The sequence below is a fragment of the Sturnus vulgaris genome, unplaced genomic scaffold (assembly GCF_052056855.1).
Source record: "Sturnus vulgaris isolate bStuVul1 unplaced genomic scaffold, bStuVul1.hap1 Scaffold_180, whole genome shotgun sequence".
NCBI classification, from domain to species: domain Eukaryota; kingdom Metazoa; phylum Chordata; class Aves; order Passeriformes; family Sturnidae; genus Sturnus; species Sturnus vulgaris.
In genome coordinates this window covers 676,374-687,095 of record NW_028276110.1, presented here as the reverse complement: position 1 = coordinate 687,095, position 10,722 = coordinate 676,374, and positions in this window count along the sequence as shown.

Genomic DNA, 10,722 nt, shown 5'->3' with positions numbered 1-10,722 from the left:
AATTGATCCTAAATTGCACAGTTCTTAGTATTCAATCTCCTATGGGTTATTGATCCCTTTGCCTTTGCTGTGAATTAGGCCCTCATTTCATTCTCTTACCAATCTTTTCCTAGACCAGGTGTCATCAACTACACTGGGGGTGATGTTCACTGATGTTTATCTCCTGTGTATCTTCTGACTACTCCCAGTCTGTAGATTGAAGAGAAACTTCCATTCCCCTCCTGTAGGGCAAAGGCAAACAAACCCCTGACTGAAGTTACATTAAAAAAATTAAAATGTGTATCATTTGCAGCAAGTCCCTTGTGTTCTGGAGCATCACAATGCTCTCCTTGGCTCCACAAGGTCAAGAAGTGTCACATCAACCTCTAGTTCCACAAAGTCCTGCAGTGTCACAGTTGCCTTTTTCTTCCACAAGGCTCCACAGTGTCACAACTGTCCCTTCATTCCAGGAAGCCCTGCAGTGTCACAAAGGCCTCTATAATTCCATGAGGCCCCAGAGTGTCACCATGGCCCCTTAGTTCCGTGTGTTCCACACTGTGACATGAATCCTGATCTCCATGGGGTCCTGTAGTGTCACAATGGTCTCCTTGGCTCCATGGTGACGCAGTTGGCACAATTTCAATTTCCATGGTACAATAAGTGCTCCTTGGTCCACGAGGCCCCACAGTGTCACAATGGCCCCTTGATTTCATGACACTGTGTAGTGTCCCAGCGTTCTCCATGATTCCATACTGCCCTGCAGTGTCACAATGGACTGTTGGTTCAATAAAGCTCAACAGTGTCACTATGGCCCCTTGGTTCCATGGAGCCCCACAGTGTCACTGTGCTCCTCTTGGTCCACAGGGCCCTGAAGAGCCACAATGGCCCTTTGGTTCCAGCAGGCCTTGGTTTCAAAATGCTCTCCACGGTTTTATGAGTACCCGGTGTCACAATAGACTCTTGGTTCTGTGAAGCTCCTCAGTGTCACAAGGGCCCCTTGGTTCCATGAGGTTTGGTAGAGTCACAATTCACTCCTTGGTTCCACGAGGCCCTGCTGTGTCACAATGCCCATGGTTCCATCAGTTTCCACAGCGTCACCATGGTGTCCTTGGTTCTACAGTATCCCAATGGTCTCCTTGGTACCATCGAGTCCCAATGTCACAATGGATTTTTGGTACCATGAGGTTCCACAGTGTCACAAGGGTCACCTTGGTTCCATTAGGATACAAAAGCTTTGCATAAACATTGAGCAACACCTGCTTAACACACCTGGGAACATCTGTCTGTATTCAGATAATGGGAAAAAAGTGAGAATGGCACCAGCAGCTTCCATCTGCAACAGAGATCCAGGGAAGGGACAGGGACAGAGAATTCAGCTGAAAGAGTCCAAGAATTCACAGAATCACAGAATCACTGGGTTGGAAGAATCCTTCAAGATCATAAAGGCTAACCCCTGCCTTAACACCTCAACTAGACCATGGCACTCAGTGCCATATCCAGTCTGTTTGTAATCACATCCAGATGGTGACTCCATCAGCCCCTCTGGGCAGATCATTCAAGTACTTCATCACCCTTTCTGTAAAAAATACTTTCCCAATATTCAACGTATATTTCCCTTAGAATAGCTTAAGACTGTGTCCTCTCATTCTGTCAGACGTTGCCTGAAGAAGAAGACCAATCCCCACCTGACTACAACCACTTTTCAGGGAGTTGTAGTCATAAGGTCACCCAGAGTCCTGCTTTTCTCCAGGATAAACAACTCCAGCTCCCTCAGCCACTCCTCACAGGACTTGTGTACCAGAACCCTCACCAGCCTTGTTGCCCTACTCTGGACATGCTCCAGACCCTCCATGTCCTTCCTAAATTGGGGCCCAGAACTGGACACAGCACTCGAGGTGCTGCCCAAGCAGTGCTGAGCACAGGGGAAGAATCACTGCCCTGCTCCTGCTGGCCACACCATTCCTGATCCAGGCCAGGTGCCATTGGCCTTCTTGGCCACCTGGGCACACTGCTGCCTCATGTCCAGCCTGCTGTCCATCAGTGCCCCCAGGTCCCTTTCTGCCTGGCTGCTGTCCAGCCACTCTGTCCCCAGCCTGGAGCACTGCAGGGGTTGTTATGGCCAAAATGCAGGATCCAGCACTTAGTTTATTAAACCTCACCTTGTTGGATTTGGGCCCTGGATCCAGCCTGTCCAGGTCCCTCTGCAGAGCCCTCCTATTCTCCAGCACATCCACACTCACACCCAGCTTGGTGCCATCTGCACATTTGCTGATGCTGCACTCAATGCCCTCATCCAGATCATCAGTGCAGATATTGAAATCCACGCTGGCTGGCTCTGATCCCTCAGCCATCCTGTAGGTGCCCTGTGATGGCACTCAAGGTGATCTGTTCCATCACCTCACCAGGCACCCAGGTCAGGCTGACAGGCCTGCAGTTCCCCACATTCTCCTTCCAGCCCTTCTTGGGGATGGGCTCACATTGGCACCTCCAGTCCTCTGGCACCTCTCTGCTGAGCCAGCACTGATGAGAAATGATGGAGAGCAGCTTGGGGAGCTCATCCAGCAGCTCCCTCATCCCCCTAGGATGGATCCCATCTGGTCCCAGAGACACCTGTGAGCATCTGAGTGGCTCAGCAGGTCCCCAGCTGCTTCCTCCTGGATTACAGGGATCTGTTCTGCTCCGTGTCTCCATCTCCCAGCTCAGGAGAACACTTGTCCTGTGGTCAACCTGTCTTAGTGTTGAAAACTCGGGCAAAGTCCTGTTGTACCTCAAACCTTTCCTCATCTTTAGTTACTACATTCATCCCCATATCCAATAAAAGATGATGTTCTCCTTGTCCCTGCTTTTATTATTAATATATTTATAAAAATATTTTTCTTTTTTTTTTCACAGATGTTGCCAGGTTAAGTTATAATTAAACGTTCAGCTCTCTCATTTTCTTTCTGCATGACCGAACAACATCCTTAAACACTTCCTGAGTTGTCTTCCCCTCTCTCCAAAGTTGATGTACCTTCTTTGTTCCCTGACTACATGGAAGCCTAGCCAGGCCAGTCTTTTTCCTTGCTAGCTCACTTTTTGGGGCATAGGGACAGGCTGCTCTTGGTCCTTCAACATTTATATCTTGAAATGTTTCCATCTTGCCTGGATCTCTTTGTTTTAAAAGGCTATTTCCCTTAAAAAAATCAGCACCTCATTCTGTTATCCCCAGATATGAATCCTGAATAGGCCAAAGTCTGCTCTCTCTACATCCAGTGTAGAGGTTTTGTTGATGTCCCATCCTCTTTCACACAAAATTTAAAAGCTGCATTATTTCATAGTCATTGTTGCCCAAACAGCCTCTGACCGCCACATCTCCCACCAGCCCTTCTCTGTTTGTGAGCAGCAGGAGACAGAGCTTTCCTTGGGAATGGGGAGAGAAGGAAACCTCCCCCAATTGCATCCTGGAAGGTTCAGCCTGGAAGTGAGGAACCAGAAAAGTCCCTCCCAGGGCAGAATGTTGGTGCCCGAGGTGTCCCAGCGTGAGGCTGGGCCATGCCATGGCTCTGTGTGCCAGGAGCCGGCAGCGCTGGGTGCAGGGAGCCCAGGGAGGGCACAGCAATGCTGGGCTGAGAAATGCTGGGGGGGACAGCGAGATGGGCGTGTGCAGCCGGCCAGGGCACAGGAGCAGCACGCACAGGGGGCACAGCCTGCAGGAGAGATGGCCAAGGGTTGGGCAGGGCTGGCAGGGCCAGAGGCACCCAGGCCTTTGTGCCCTGGGCTCGGGCAGGGCCTCTGCAGCCCCACAGAAGGAACTTTCCTGGCAGGGGCTGCACTTTGCTTCTGCCTCGGCCCTCCCTCAGGAGGCTGGCAGGGCTTGCAGCTTGATGACATTTGTCCTTGCTGCCCCTGCCATCCCACTGCCCCAGCAACAGCCCCGAGCCACCCGTGAGGGACAGGCCCTGCTGGGCCAGGCCTGGGCTCAGGCCTTGGCCTTTCTGCTTCCTCCAGCCAGCCCAGGCCTTGCTCAGCATTGCAGTTCCCTGCTCACAGCCTCGGGCTCCTGCAATCCTGCCCTCAAGGATCTGCTCTCACCAGTCCCTGGGGAGCCTTTGGCACTCCCTGCCCTCAGTGGGGCCACTGATGCTCCAAGGGACTTGGAGTTTTGCTTCTGACTCCTTGAGCAGCTTCTTCAACCTTCTCTCAGTGCCTGACGCTCCTGGACTCAACCCCAAATCTACCGTGGGGCTGATCAAAGTAGAGAAAGCCTTCAGGAGCTCTTTGTCTTACTTCAGGGCTTGTGCAGCTCATTGCAGTCAGTTTGGAGTTCTGTTAAGGAGGAAGATTTCCAAGTGAGCCTCATCACTTTTTTTCTTTAATCAAGTGAGTATTTTCTTTCAAATTACAGTTCAGAGAACAGCTGATAGAAGCATTTCCCAAATGATCTTGATGCTGAATGTCTCCTTAGGAGGTCTGGGCATGCAGAAGAATGAGCCCCTTGCAGGCTGACCCTGTTTGGACAACCTGCTCCTCACCCCCAGCCTCACCATGTCTGACATCGCCCACCTGGGACTGACATCCCTGTGCCCTGCAGCAGAACCTTGTCCCCTGAGCTCTGCAGCTGGCTGTCCCAGCCCATTGCACCATGTCCCACCTGCTCTCCTCAGGGCTCTGCCTGCACACAGGCCCAGGAGAAATTTTCCTGTTTGTGAGGAAAGAATGGAAAAGCCTGAGCAGGTTTCCTGAACAACAAACCCCTCTCAGGAACCACATGCTCAGTCCAGGCTGTCTGGAATGATGTCACCTTCCTACAAGGGACAGTGTGACCAGAAATTATCTCTGTAAGCAGAATTCTCTGAATATTTCAGCTGAATTCTCTGTCCTTTCCCTGGGTCTTTGTTGCAGATGGAAGCTGCTGGTGCCACCCTCACCTTTAACCCCTCTTTTGAATGCAGACAGATGTTCCCAGGTGTGTTAAGCAGATGTTGCTCAATGTTTATGCAAAGCTTTTGTATCCTCATGGAACCAAGGGGACGCTTGTGACACAGCAGGGGTTCATGGAACCAAGGAGACAATTGTGACAGTTCAGAGCCTCACAGAAACAAGGCTCCATTGTGACACTGAGGGGAATCATGGAACCCAGCAGACCATGATGACACATCAATATCACATGGAACCAATAGTCCATTGTGACAATGCAGATCCAAGGAGACCATGGTGACACTGTGGGACCTCATGGATCCAAGGGGCCTCTGTGACACTGAAGAACTTCATGGAACCCAGGGTCCAATGTGACATTGCAGCCCCTCATTGGAACAAAGGAACCATTGTTGACAGCACAGAAACTCATGGAACCAAGGGGCCCTGGTGACACATCAGGGCCACATGGAATCAAGGAGACTGTGGGAATCCTTAAAAATCAGAGGGTTTTGGGAAAGCTGGAAAAAGCAGGCCTCAGAGACAGCCAACTGCAATTAGAGCTAAGTGGAAAGCATAAGGCATATCAGCAGAGGAATTATATGAAATATAGAAAGCAAGGACAAATAGAACAATGGTTTGTGTATTAACACGTGGCGAGAATGACTCCCTAAGCTGCAGAAAAGTGTATCTAGAAAGATATTAGGAAGGTCTAAGTTTAATAATGGAGCCCTGTGCATTGTATTTTAAGGCTTACAAGTAGGTATTGTATTTGAAATAAGCAAGCATTGTTTTAACCAAAGGTACATGTACTTATAGTGGTTAGATAGAACTATTGTCAATATGTTTTTGCTTTTGTGATTGGTCAAAAACCTTTCAAACTGCGTTGTAACATCACGTTCTCTGGCTGTTGCTGAGGACGTGAGCTGTTGGCATCTTCCATCAGTCCCAACCTTGTAATGAGACTGATGCTTGGGAGGAAAAAATAATAATAAAGCAGCTCGAGACACATTCCACAGCAGTCCCGTCCCGTTTGTGCTTCTATGTGTAAAACCCCTGGCCTGCATTAGAGACCAGTGACATTTAGGAACCTTCTGGAACCAAGGGTCCACTATGACACTGCAGAAACAAGGAGATCATTGTTGGTACTATGGAAGCTCATGGAACCAAGCAGCCATTGTGACACTCCAGGGACTTGTTGAACCTGGGAGACCATTGTGACACTCCAGAACCTCATGGCACTGAGGGTTTATTGTGACACAGCAGGGTCACATGGAACCAGTTGTCCATTGTGACAATGCAGATGCCAGGAGACCATGGTGACATCATGGAAGCTCACGGAACCAGCGATCCAGTGTGACACAGCAAGGCCTTGTGGTATCATAGAGAGCATTGTGACAGTATAGAATCTCGTGGAACCAAGGGTCCATTGTTAGAGTCCAGAACCAAGGAGACCATTGTGACACTACAGAACCTCATGGGACCAAGATTCCATTGTTATACAGTGACACTTCATGGCACCAAGGAGCCACTGTGACACAGCAGGGCCCCATGGAACCAATGGTCCATAGTGATACTGCAGATCCAGGGAGACCATGGTGATACCACAGAACCTCATGGAACCAAGGGACCAGTGTGACACTGCGGGCCCTCATTGGAGCAAAGGACATGGTTGATGGGACAGAAGCTCATGGAAATTATGGGACACTGTGACACTGCACAGCCTCATGGAACCAAGAAGACCACTGTGACACTGAGGAACCTTCTGGAACCAAGCAGCAATTTTCACATGACAGAACCAAGGAGAGCACTGTTGACAGTACAAAACCTCATGGAACTGAGGGGCCATTGTTATACAGTGAGACCTCGTGGAACCAAGGGGCCGTGGTGACACTGTGGGGACCCATGGAACCAAATATTCATAGTGACACTGCAGGGCTGCTTTAACCAATTGTCCATTGTGATACTGCAGATCCAAGAGACCGGGGTGACACTATGGCAGTTCATGGAACCAAGGGGCTGTTGTGACACACCAAGGCCTTGTGGAACCACGGAGAGCATTGTGGCAGTGCAGAACCAAGGAGGCCATTTTGACAGCACAGACCCTAATGGAACCAAAGGTCCACTGTTATATAGCAGGGCCTCATGGAACCAAGGGGCCATTGTGAAACTGTGCAAGAACCATAATGGAGTCAAGGACGGCACTGATGTTGAAATCCACAGGATAGAAACTTTTGAACACAATTTTGACTATTTGAAAACAGGTATTCTTTATTACAGCATAGTGGTCACTTGGGCAATCCTTGCTCCATCTTAGTGCACAGAGCATCAAATGAACATTGAATGAACTGAGTTTTTATCAGACACATTGATTATGTGATTTATTAGCTATCCCACTTCCTTGGACTTTATTTGACATAGTTGCACCCCTTATTGAAAGTCTTTATATTGTTCTTTGGGGTCTGTCTTCAATATCCTTCAGTGTCCTTTTTAGGTGGCTGTTCCTTTATCCCCACTTTTGAGTAAGGGCAAGATTCTTGTTTTGTATAACTTCTGTTTTGTCAGCCTTGCAGAGCTGAGCTGGCATCCTCCTTGCATTTTGTGTGACTTCTGTTTGCTTCAGCTATATCCTTTATCCATTTCTCCAAGGCTGTTCTGTTCTGTTCTACTGTCCTTGACAAGAGTAAATGTTGTTCTGTTCTCCTGTCCTTGTCACAGTGCTCGCCCCACATGAGGCGAGTCTGCAAGCCCCTCCAACCCATGGGCTTGGGGAGGGCAAGTGTTCCTGAGGGAACAGGGATGGGACAGCTGGGCTGGACTGACCCAAGGGATGTTTCATTCCAAGTCACACCATGATCAGCAATAAACTGAGAGAAGTGGGGGGCAAGGGGCATAGGGAAGTGATGCATTTTTTAAGACTTTTATTCAAAAGAGCAGCTGCACATACAGAATCCACTCCTGCCACAGCATGGTTAAATATTTTCTGCTGCTTGGAGATTTCCTGTGGATGTGCTTTGCTTCTGTGTATGGCCTTTGCTTTTTGTGGTTGCTTGGTTCATGGGATTTTTTGTTGTTGTGGCTGGGTCTTGCTTTGTTTCTTTTTTTTGGTTGGGTTTGATTTCTCAATATGGAACTACCTTTTAACTGAGACATAAGTTTTACCTTTTCTTGTTGCTTGATTGGCCCCTGATGGCAAGACAAATTTACCCAACTCAGTCATTTTGCCCAATTACATTTTGCAGTCACCATTAACTAGATGAGTTTGGTCACAGACTTCCTGCAATTTGGAAGCATCCACAAAGGAATTGAAAGTGCATTTCATGCCATTGTAGAGATAATAGAAATGTTCCACTCTGGTGGTCAAGGACTGGTCACTCAGGGTTGTCACCAGGGAGTGGCTGCCAAGAGGACTCTGTGCCATGGATGACATTTGACCCTGATTGTTCAGCCAAATTCCCACCCACCCCATGTTCCTCTCCTGCAGCCCAGCTCTCTCCAATCTGGCTCTGAGGGGAGCACAGCAGACCATGTCCCAGGCCTGGCTAAAGTCTGGGCACACAACATCCCCTTCTTTTCCTTCCCACGGGGGTTCTGCAATCCCTGCCTCGTGCTGCCAGTGCCTGGAATGGCTGCAGGAGGATTTGCCACATGCCCTTCCCTGCTGAGCCTGACCAGTCTGTGACTGTCCCAGTGCCCCTCCCTGCCCTGCTTGCAGACTGGTTCCATGTCTGCCCTTCCCAAGTGCCCAGGACCCTCTGGGATGGCTCTGCCCTTTAGAAGCGGTTTGAGAGAGGTCCCACAATGACACTTCCCAGCCTTCTCAACATCCCTGACTCCAAAGGCCTTTTCTACATCCCTCAGTTCCAGTTCAGTGCCCAGAACATATCACAGCCCTGTCCAGGTCCTTGGGATGGTTCAGAAGGGAGACAGCTCTGATTTCTCCCCACAGACCAAGGAACTCCAATGGTCTCTCTGTGCAGTCCATGGCTGTCCTGAGCATTTTTTCCTGGAAACTCCCTGCCAGAATGTTTCTCTCTATGCAATCCTAACCACAGCCCAGTAATGAATTCAGGTGTTTCCGAGAGTGTAGTGGCCTCAAGGCACTGTTTGTGCCACCAGAACTGTGCCCCCCCCGAGTGCTGGTGATGGTGTTTGTGCTCACTCGGGTTCATCTCCCCACACACACACACAATACACTGCTGAAATCTTCTCAGTACACACCAAACATGGCCTGCTGGCCTGGTCACTTGGTGTCCCTCCATGCAGGGACAAACAACCTCCTGCAGCTGGGGGAGAGGCCAGTGCTGGGTGTGGTGATTGCAGGGGCTGGTGTGGGACAATTGCCCTGGGGCACCTTCCCAGGCTGTGCCCAGAACAAAGACACAGCCCAGGCCCTGCCCTGCTGCTCCTCAGGTCCATCCCAGGAGCTCTGGCTGTGCCAGGACACTGCTGTGTGCCTCCTGCACACTGCCCCTCTGCCCCAGGCTCCTCACTGTCTTTGCTGAACACAAGCACCGCAGATACTAATGGAGCAATACGGTGACTAATGACATCCCTTGGTGGAAAATATAATCAGAAGTTAAAAAAAAAGAAAAACAAGTGGAAAAATAGAATACACCAAATAGAATAACAAATAAGACACATGGCCCAAAGCAGTCTGGGCAGTCTGTAATGAGTTCCATTCTGAATGCTATGCAGAACAAACAGGTACTTTATTGTTTCTGAAAAGCACAGAGTGGTCATATTCCTCATGGCATCCTCAAGCTCCTGGTCCCTCAGGCGGTAGATGAGGGGTGCAGGGCTGGAGGCACCAAGTACAGAACTGACAGTGCCAGAGGCAGGGATGGGCACCAGGGTGGCACAGGTGACCTTTGGGCTTTGCAGGGCCCAGGCACAAGGGCTGTGCCAGAGGCAGGGCTGAGGTCACACTCTGTGGGCTGGGGCAGAGCCCAGCCAGAAATCCCCCCTGAGCCAGCAGCTCTGCAGTGGTGGCCACCAGGCCGGCTTGCCCAGGGAGGCTTCTGGCCATGGCCTGCAGGGAGCTGCTGCTGCTGCCAAGGTGCCTTTGGTGCCTCAGGCTCTCCCTGGCACAGGTCCCACCACGGCTCTCTGCTCTTGTGCCCGAGCCCTTCCCTGTGCTGGGGCTTTTCCTGCAGCAGGACCTGGGCTGGCCATGGCACAGGAAAGGCAATTCCTGCTGGAGCAGGAGGCTGTGCCTGGAATGGGCTCAAACAACTCCAGCAATGCCCTGTTTGCAAAGCCCCAGGGGGAAATGAAAGAGGGGGGTTCGCGCTGCTTTTGGGGTGAATAATGCTGAAACCAGCCTGACTCCTCCATCCCAAAGTTCAACATCCTGAGAGGGAGCTGGAGCTGTGGCAGAGCTGGTAAAATCCCCAGAGAAAGGAACAACCAAGTGACACCACTGAGAACTTGTGCAGAGCTGCTGAGCTGGCACAGCCTGGGCACATCTGACTGACAGGGCAGCACTTCAGACTAGAAAAGCCCCATCCCAAATTTTAGTGGCAGCATCTCCTGACATTTCCCTTTTCAGAGGAGTGAAGACACCCCTCAGGGTCACTGCTTGAGGCTGAGCTAAAGGACCCTGAGCCCAGGGTCGTTGGTCTGGGGGAGTGACACCCATCTCTACTTAGTTCTGCTTTGATACAATTGCTACAAATGCTGCAATTTCTAGAGCACTACATTAAAATCGATGTTACAGCTCCTGTACTGTGGAGTAAATAATTCTGATTAAGATCTTTATGTCTAATAATGATCATAATCAATCATATCTCTATGTATACAAATATTTGTGGTTTGCCATTCTTAATGTTGAGGGACAAAGTTGTACAA